This window comes from Hylobates moloch, unplaced genomic scaffold, assembly GCF_009828535.3.
Source record: "Hylobates moloch isolate HMO894 unplaced genomic scaffold, HMol_V3 SCAFFOLD_12, whole genome shotgun sequence".
Taxonomy (NCBI): Eukaryota; Metazoa; Chordata; class Mammalia; order Primates; family Hylobatidae; genus Hylobates; species Hylobates moloch.
Genome location: NW_026652287.1, coordinates 6,042,654 through 6,052,580, shown reverse-complemented (window position 1 = coordinate 6,052,580; position 9,927 = coordinate 6,042,654). Strand labels below are relative to the sequence as shown.

Sequence of the window (9,927 nt, the reverse complement as noted above, 5' to 3'; positions counted from 1 at the left end):
GAGGACAGGACTACATTTTTTAAAAAGGATGAAGGATGCAATCATTTAAAAACAAAGTTTGAACCACTCTGCAACCAAGTTTTCAGAATAAAGTTTACTTCAACAAACTGACCTAAATATTTTTTTTGAAATATTTTGTTCAGCAAAAATTTGGGAAGACCTAGTAGCATTAAAACTCTAAGTGTATTTAGTAAGACAGGCAGCAAATAGAGCAGCTAGGTTTATTCAACTCACTGAACACACGTGATATTAAGTGGTGCTCACAGAATACATCTGGGGATCAAAATAAAGCCTTTCTTTTAAACCCACCTGATCTAATGAAATTCATGTTATAAATTAAAGACTAGTGTATGTATTAGTTTTGACTCAAGGTACAAGATGATGGCAAATGGATTAACTTGACAGATGTACAAGGAGATTGTATTAGGTTCACCCAGGTAACAGAAACAAAGTTGGTTTAAGAAAAGTGATACGATTTTAGGTAACAGGGTTTCAAAAATGCATTGATCTAACAGAATATTTTCAAGAAGGAAATGTGTAGCATTTGAAACAGGACCACAGAGAGAAGCTGGCTCTTCACCTGCTGTTGCCCCACAAACTTGGGCTGAGAAATACAAAAGCTTCAAGAATTTGTAATTGTCAGTAACTGGCAATTTCATACCTTCCTTTTTCTCAAACTGAAATGCAGCCAGGTGTGGTGGCTTACGCCTGTAAATCCCAGCACTTTGGGAGGCCCAGGCGGGCAGATCATGATGTCAGGAGATGGAGACAATCCTGGCCAACATAGTGAAATCCCGTCTCCACTAAAAATACAAAAATTAGCTGAGTGTGGTGGCGCACGCCTGTAATCCTAGCTACTCAGGAGGTTGAGGCAGGAGAATCACTTGAAGCCAGGAGGTGGAGGTTGCAGTGAACAGAGATGACACCACTGCACTCAAGCCTGGGTGACAGAGCGAGACTCCATCTCAAAAAAAAGAAAAAAAGATGTGGTGATTTTTTTAAAAAGGGGTGGTTCATTCAGTTAAATGGGAAGAGTTGTAGTCCCAGCTACTCAGAAGGCTGAGGCAGGAGAATCGCTTGAACCCGGGAGGCAGAGATTGCAGTGAGGTGAGATTGTGCCACTGCACTCCAGCCTGGTGACAGAGCGAGCCCTGTCTCTACGAGGAATACAAAGATTGGCTGGGCGTGGTGGTGTGTGCCTGTGGTCCCAGCTACTCCAGAGGCTGAGGTGGGAGGATCGCTTGAGTCTGGGAGGCAGAGACTGAATTGAGCTATGATCACGGCACTGCACTCCAGCCTGGGTGGCAGTGCAAGACCTTATCTCGGAATAAATAAATAAAGTATGTGATGAAGATGTGCATATGTTATATGAAAATACTATGTCTTTTTTTTTTTTTTTTTAAGAGAGTCTTGCTTCTCAGCAAGTTCTCAGGCCTCAGCTGCCCAAGTGGCTGGGATTGCAGGCACCCGCCACCACGCCCAGCTAATTTTTGTATTTTTTAGTGGAGACTGGTTTCGCGGTGTTGGCCCAGCTGGTCTCGAACTCCTGATCTTGGGGGGTCTGCCTGCCTCAGCCTCACAAAATGCTAGGATTACAAGCGTGAACCACTGTGCCCGGCCTTATGTGATTTTATCTAAGGGACTTAAGCATCCTCAGGTCCTAGGGGGTCGTGAAACCAAAACCCCATGGATAGTAAGGACAATTATATCTTCAAATTAGACAAATGGGGCCAGGCACAGTGGCTCACGCCTGTAATCCCAGCACTTTGGGAGGCTGAGGCAGGCGGATCACCTGGGGGGAGGCCAGCCTGGCCAACATGCTGAAATCCTGACTCTGCAGAAGTGCAAGGATGGGTGGACATGGTGGCACGTGCCTGTGGTTCCATCTGCTGGCGCGGCCGGGGCGGGGGAGTTGCTTGAGCCTGGGAGGCGGGGATTGTGGTGGGCTGGGATGTTGCCGCTGCGCTCCAGCCTGAGTGATGGAGTGAGACTCCATCTCAAAAACAAAACAAAACAAAATTAGACAAATGCTACATTAATGTTGGGGTGGTCAGATTCTACTTTGAAGTCTGAAGTTTGCAGATATGCCTGTAGATTTTTGGAGTTTACCACTTTCTTATTCTGTATCATTATCATTAATGTAATATTTTAAATTGCTATATATTTTACCATGTTTCTGTATTTGGTAAGAAATTTGCACTTTTGATTTGATGTAGCAAAGGTTTTAATGTAATTTATGTTAGATTTTGCATTTTTCTCATTACTGTTATACTTTGCCCTGACTGAATGACTGATCTAATTGTATTAATATTGTGAATAGTCATGTGGAATGTTTTGAGACGGAGTACTATATTTGTGAATATAATTTTATGGCTTTTTTCACTTAGTAAGAACCTTTCTATCAGTGTGGAAAGCTAAGAAAATTGGTTTCTGCTGTATAATCTGGCATTCATTGTAGATTAAAGCTTATTTTACTGTGAACAAAACTCGCTCAATAAAATACTATTCTTTAAAACTAAAAAACAAAAAACAAAAAAACTGAAATGCAAGGAGGGTCCAATCAGTGTGTGTGTGTGTGTCTCTCTCTTTTCCAGCTGAATATAAACCCTACCATGTCGTGAGTCTGTCAAGTAGAGAGCATCTGCCATCAAAGGGGAGGGTGGAGGATTCATTCATACCTGTCCTGGCCGATTGTCATGTCGGAATCTAGACTCAAATTTTAAGACTTCGAGAAGTCTGAAATCTAGATTTTTATGTAAAATCTCCCATTTTTAAATTTTGGTAACTAATTTAAAAACATTTTAGCCTGCAAACTACAGGTACCCTCTACATTATCTTATGGCAGAAACTTTTTCTTAAGAGTTGAAAAGGAGAGACTGTTCTTGCAGTTTCATGAGGAGGTGGAGGATAAGGAGTATCATAATTTTCCCCATTTTCTGGGATTTGACACAGATGACTCATATTAAGAGTGCTATTTTTGCCCACACATTATCTTTGAATCATCTTCTATGAGCAGACAAAAGTTCTTGGTTGCTTTTCTTATAGCCAGAGGCTACTCTAACTTTTGATTTTTGCCTTATATTTCTGTGAAGTGTGACTTTGGGCTGGCTGCCTACTTTCTGTGTCTCCTTGAGTGCACCTGGGAAATAGAATATATATTTGCCCTGGATATGTCTGATATTAGTCTATCTGCGAATACAGTAGATATTTGTTCATACCACCCAAGACAACTGGACTCCATTCAGCTTTGAAAAACTGCATATATTAAGGTTCCATAAACACCTCCAGTGCTGATTTGTAGAATTTACTATCCCTTGTTTGGTGATAACGTCTGCCTGTTCAGCCCATATCATTAATGCTGGGATTAGGCCATGTGGTATGATAAAGGCAACCATGGCCAGACAATTATGCAGATGTGGGTTCCAGCTATGGCTTTGACACACAACCATTTATTTTCCTGGTGACCTTGAGCACATCCCTTCCCCTCTCCAGTTCAGTTAAATGTAAAATCACAAACTAAAACACCAACCAATAAAAAAAACCCAAGGCTGGACAAATACAGTCAGCCACAAATCATCTTCATAATTTTCTAGCATATTTCAGTATCACTTGAATTGTTATCTAATATTGAAAGTGGATTGACTGGGTGCAGTGGCTCATACCTGCAATCCTAGCACTTTGGGAGGCCTAGGTGGGAGGATCGCTTGATCTTAGGAGTTTGAGACCAGCCTGGGCAATACAGGGAGACCCTGTGGCTACAAAAAAATAAATAATTAGCTGTGCGTGGTAGTATGTGCCTGTAGCCTCTGCTACTTGGGGGGCTGAAGGCGGAGGATGACCTGAGATGTTGAAGCTGCAGCAAACAGTGTTCACGCCACTGCACTCCAGGCTGGATGACAGGGTGAGACCCTGTCTCAAAAAAGAAAGTGGATTACTCTGAAAACTTAAATATTTATTTTAAAGGGAACATTTCCGTCATGGCTGTTCATAGGTAAGTGACATAAATCAACATAAATAGAGGTTGTGCTATTTAGGTTTCAACAGGAGCCCAGGTGGGTGGATTTACAGGTCATACAGATTTGGATGGGGTTTAGGGAACACTTCCTTAGGTGTACAAGGGTGAGGGGGTGGGAAAGGTTACTAGAAATGGGAAGAAGAGGAAGTCATGTAGATCGGCACCCAAGGGACAGAGCCAGCTTGTGGTGACCTGCAATGGAGAAAGTCCAGAGGAAAATTGCTTTGACCTCACTTTCTTCCCTCCCTCCAGTCTTCCCCTGGGGGTTCATCTAGCCCAGTGGGGAGCCAGAGAGCTGAAAGCCCAGTGATGTTGTCCATTCAGGACAGCCTCCCAGGACAGAGGGCAGGATGCAGAAGAGTGGAGAGTTTAGGGAGGAGCAAACCCTGCATAGAAGGTAACTGGGAAGATACAAAAACAAGCCAAAGTTAATCAATGTTTTATGGATGCTGTGTCTGCTGAGGGCTCTGAGCTGGAGATCAGAATTCTCTTTGCAAAAAAGGAGATAAGCCCGTGTTAAAACATGACTGTACAAAACTGAGATTTTTCAGAGTATAATCAAAATAATTTTAAAAAGGGATTAAAAAGGCAGTGGCGTTGTCACTATTTAATTCAAGATATTTAATGCCATGTTCATACTCATGTTGCCAGAGCTTTTCAATATTCCTCAACTTTGGAAATGCTAGGCTACGTGATTGCTAAGTTATCTTGTCTTCCTCATCCGCTGCTAAGGCAGATAAAAATACTGCAGTGAAATCGCCCTTTTCACATCAACTCTTTATCATAAATTGGTATGTCTCAGTTATCCAAATATCTGGCCAAAGATGTAAAGAATTCCAAGTATATTTTAATATTTTTCAGAGAATTGTACCTTATAAAAAGGTGCTATGATTCAACAATATCTATTGCTTCCTTTATATATGAGGTATTTGTCTGCAAACTATATTCAATCTATTTTACTATTATAATCCAGAAAGAAATTTAGGCATTTGTGTATTGCCTTAGAGACGTGGAAGATAATTACGTGGTTGATGTTTAGAAGGGCTGGACTACATTTGATGGAATGCACAATAAAACAGCTTTGAATGTATTAATAATTAATTCCATGGATATCAATGAGTGTTGGTGCTAGGACAAGTAAGTTAAAAAATACATAGAATTGTGTGTACGTTAAAACTGATTTCAGTATAACTTCTCTCCCATTTAGTTGCCAAATCTAAGGGACAGATGAGCACGTTCTCTCATATCCTAATCTCCTCTGATTTTATTCTTGATAAAGAATGAAATCTTTCTTTCTTTCTTTCATTTAAACTTACAAATTTTTTTCTGCCTCAGGGATTTTCACCTTTTGATTTCTTTATCTGGATGACTCTTCCCCTAAGTCAAGGGTTGGCAAACTTTGGCCCATGAACCGTATATGCCCAGCTGACTATTTTTGTAAATAAAGCTTTATTGGAATAAATCCACACACAATCAACTCAGTATTGTCTATGACAGTTTTTGCACTGCAAAGTCATTATGACAAAGACTGCACGCCTGGCAAAGCTAAGCATTTGCACTGTCTAGCTCTTTACAGATGGGTTTGCTCACCTCTGCCCTAGATCTTCACATGACTGACTTTTTAAATCACAGGGTTTACATTGTATGCTACTTCTTAGGAGATGACTTCCCTGAATACTCCATCTCCCTTTGAAATCCTATGCGAGGACTCTGTTGCCAGATTATCTGAGTTGTGAAGAGAAGCCATAAATCTGACTTTAAAAAAAAAGTGTCAAATTCCCCTTCTCTCACACACACAGAGAAAAAGAAAACCTTTGTAGGGCAAAATGTGTTATATCTTTGAATCGTATTTAGCCAACAACACTCCAGCCTACAATCACGAATGTAAAGTATCTAGGATTGGCAACACTGACCTGAGTAAACACCCATGGCGTTCTTGGACTTATTTATGTAAAGAAGGCCAGGGGAGGATAGAAAATGTTGGAAAGAGCACTGATTATTATGAGAAGATGTTGGAAAAAATGTGTTTATATCAATTCTTACTTCTCAGAAACAAACATAAAGAATAGTGATGTGGTTGAGTCTAAGCTGCTAAATCTGGGGCAGGATACAGCCCTTCCATCCCACTCACAGGTATTGGTTTGTGGTAGACGTCAATAATCAAGAGTACCTCTGCCCCAGGCCCACAGCCCAGCCTCACAGACGTTCCCAACACAACACTTCAGACACCGAGATCTGGGACCCAGGATTAAATCCATCTGCCATCTCTGGGTGCAAACCCAGCTCAAATGTCACTTCTTCCGTGTCCTGTCTTCCTGGACAAGGTTAGTCACTCCTCATCTCTGCTCCTATAATACTTTGCAGGTAACTCCAGCTTTATTCTTGTCAATGTTTTGCTTGTTGGTTTTTTGCTGGCCTTGTGAATACCCTCCATGCTACATGGTTATTACCCAGTAAATATTTCTTGAATACACGAGCAGCAAATGGAGGCAGGTAAAAGCCATCCCCCTTGGAGACCCAGAGACTACACTTGAAGGAGTCTTTGAGAAACACAAGCACCATTTCTTTCTCCTGCCTAGTGGATGGCTGGATGACAGAATCAGAAGGAAACCATTTTCCTCTCTGCTCTGAAGCAGCACCACTTGTCACTTTTGGCTTGTGGGTACTTTTCCATCACCTCTCAGTGTTGGAGATTCTGCCTTCATCTATTTTAAGAATAGTGTATTTAAGAAAGTGCAGTTTTTGCTAAGCTCCGACCATGGCTACAAGGATGACCTTCTTGATATCAGCAGTTGCACCATTTTTGTAATTGTGTGGCCATGTAATGTGTTCTACTGATTAAAAGTGATATTGCAATCAGCTTTCAATTTTGAACACATGGGAAAAAGTTAACCACAGGGTCTAGTAGAAGTTTGTTAGCTGCTTTATTTTGCTGATAGATTTTTGTCCCCCAACACTAGTACTTGTAAGTTGAGCCTGCTCTTAATTGAGGGGAGGGCTGATTGGGCAATAATACTTTTCTCCAGGAGCAGTCTTGCTTAGAGGCTGAGCTCATCCATGGATTGTAGTATTTCCAGACTAACCCTCTGTATACCTAAGAGGACAGAAAAAAAAAAAAAAATAGCTGAAATCCTAAGGAAGTTGAGTTGGCCTCAGAAAACTGTTATGAAGTAAAGCATTCATGGAGGCCACCCAGGGGACCATGAGGAGGGGTCAAGAGTGTTGGAAAATGCCAAACTTTCTGCTTTTGATAACAAGTGGCCTGAATCCTCCCAATAGTATTGGCACAAACAACATTACTTTTTAAACACTTTCAGGTAAAAGAATTCCCTTTAATATGCAAATCTGCATTTATATTGGATAGAATCCATAAGGGTTTTATAGCTTTAGAAAACACGGTTACAATATGCACGATGTCACTGAAAACAGTGGCCAAACTTATTGTAGCATCACATGAAACACATTTTTCTGCTAACTTGCACAGACGGTCTAATTTTCTCAACACTGTGCAAAAGATACAATTATAATCTAGAGCTTAGAGATGAGGAAACGGAGGATCCATGATGTTAGCTTACCCGGGGCCTCCCAGCTGGTAAGACTTAAGGTGAAGATCTGAATCCAGAGCTGTACAGCTTGCATAATCCAGCCCTACATCCAATATCTCTTAGACTTTGCCACCTTCTCAGAACTCATGGAAATCAATATCCCTTCTACTTCAGTATATTTCAGGTAGGATCTGTCCAACAGGCTTATGGATGAAGGAACTGCACAATGCCTGGATCTCCATCTCAAAACCACAGCTTAATGGTTTCCAAGAGGTTGCTAAAAATAATTACAACCTCAATTCCTTTCTTGTGTGACATTTATTAGTGAGTTTTTTACATTGCTACTCATTTTGTGTTGTTCCAAAAATTATAATGCAATTTGACCAAGACCAGAGAATAAATATTTAACAATTACATCATATTCTTACATTGAGCTCTTCATTTTCCACAAGCATGTAGTAATTCAAAATTGGAAGTTGATTCGCCCTTTGATGCAACAAACTTCAGAATTTTGTCTTGTTCAAATAAATATTATTTTTATTGTCAAAGGACAATAAAAATAAATTCTAATAGACTGAGGTGAGAATAAAATCATAGATGGACAAGAAAGTCACAGGAGCTGGACTATGCTTGAAGTAGTGGAGAAGATATATCATATCCACTTTGCAGAAATCAAAGTTGAGACTATAAATAACCAACATAAGCAATGTGTGGTTTCTACACTTGAGTTTTCTGATGTACATCCAAGTACATTTATTTAGTTTCTGGCTTTTTGTTCCCTGTTACTGTACTTGCAGTCATTTCTGTAAGTACTCCCCAGGAGGTTAAGTTAGCACTGACTAATAAAGGAGGTTACACTCAGGATCTTCTGCTTACTCTACACTGTTGCCCTCTGACCCCACCTCATACTGCTTCCCGTCACACCATGCTCCTCAGACTGCTTCCCACCTCCCAAGTTCTAGTGCATCAAGAGTTTACAAAATACACTGCAATGTATTACCTTGCAATTTTTTCTTGGTTGCAGTAAAGCATCTTTTCACAAAGGGGAAAAATAAAAACAAGTAGGCCGGGCATGGTGGCTCACACCTGTAGTCCCAGCACTTTGGGAGGCCGAGGCAGGCAGATCCCTTGGGCCCAGGAATTTGAGACCAGCCTGGCCAACATGGTGAAACCCAATCTCTACAAAAAAAAAAAAAAAAAAAAAATACACAAATTAGCCAGGCATGATGGTGTGTGCCTGTAGTCCCAGCTACTCAGGAGGCTGAGGTGGGAGGATCACTTGAGCCCAAGAGGTAGAGGCTACAGCGAACCCAGATCAAGCCACTGCACTCATAGCCTGAGTGACAGAGCAAGACCCTATAGCAACAACAAACCAATCAAGCAAACAACCAAATACACAAACATTTTATCACTGAAGCCTCTGAATATCTAGGGCTGTATTGGGAATGCAGTGGTAGCTTAATGCGTATTTATGGAATTACCTTCCATTTTAATGTTTCCTGCCTGTGCACTTGGATTGTATCTTTATTTGAAATAAGGAATTAATAAAATGGACTTTCTGCATTATATAGTTTCGCAGCTACTGATGTTTTTCTGTTGATTCTAGCTCTGCAAATTTGGAAAATGTCAGTGGAAAGTATGCAAAAACACTGTCACAGTTATGGAGAAATAAAGTGTCACAAACAGACTCTCCAATTAGTCTGACCATTATTAAATTGCAGCAGGCACACTAAAATAATTTTTATTCTTCTATCAAAGCAGACATCAATATGTTTTTGTGGGACTTTCGATTGGCACAAAGAGATATAAAATGGCCCAGAGAAAGCTCTCTGGTCTGCATTTTCATTTTGCAAACAAAGAATCACAGATTTTTTTTCAATAACATTGTTCAATATCCTCAGTACAGCGGAATTGCTTAAATTATGACATGTGTTCCATAGGGTTATGAACCCAACCACTGATGACAGTGGGCCATGGTAGATTTTCATTTAATGACACTTGACAAAATAACTAGTTATTCTGAAACTGTTGCCGGCCACTCTGACAGCAGTTTGCACTGTTCATCAAGTAAGGCTTATCCATCTTTGTATCCCATACCTCCGGCAACTAGCGGGCTCTTGCAGCCTTGTATTTGCTGACTAAATATACAAAATGGTTGCATGTGTTTACTTTTTAATCTTCCTCCTGATCTACGTGTAACAAATTGTTAACATATCTGTAGTCTTCATCATAATATTCCCAGTGCCTAGTTCAGTACCAGGGACATAAGAGGAACCCTTTTTAAATGTATTCATTCATTCAACACAAATTGTTTTCATCCCCTTGCATGTGGTATCAAAACAGTAGCAACCTGTTTTGCAGCAGTGT

General features: G+C 40.5%; 1 long non-coding RNA gene across 1 annotated transcript in view; it reads right to left on the bottom strand.

The window, feature by feature from the left end:
- Positions 1 to 6,966: 6,966 nt before the first annotated feature.
- LOC131380901 (uncharacterized) overlaps positions 6,967 to 9,927 on the bottom strand; it is a 43,044-nt gene continuing 40,083 nt past the window's right edge. Inside the window, exon 5 of the long non-coding RNA XR_009209192.1 lies at positions 6,967 to 7,109. This is a non-coding gene — a long non-coding RNA (uncharacterized LOC131380901). The remainder of the gene's footprint in view (positions 7,110 to 9,927) is intronic.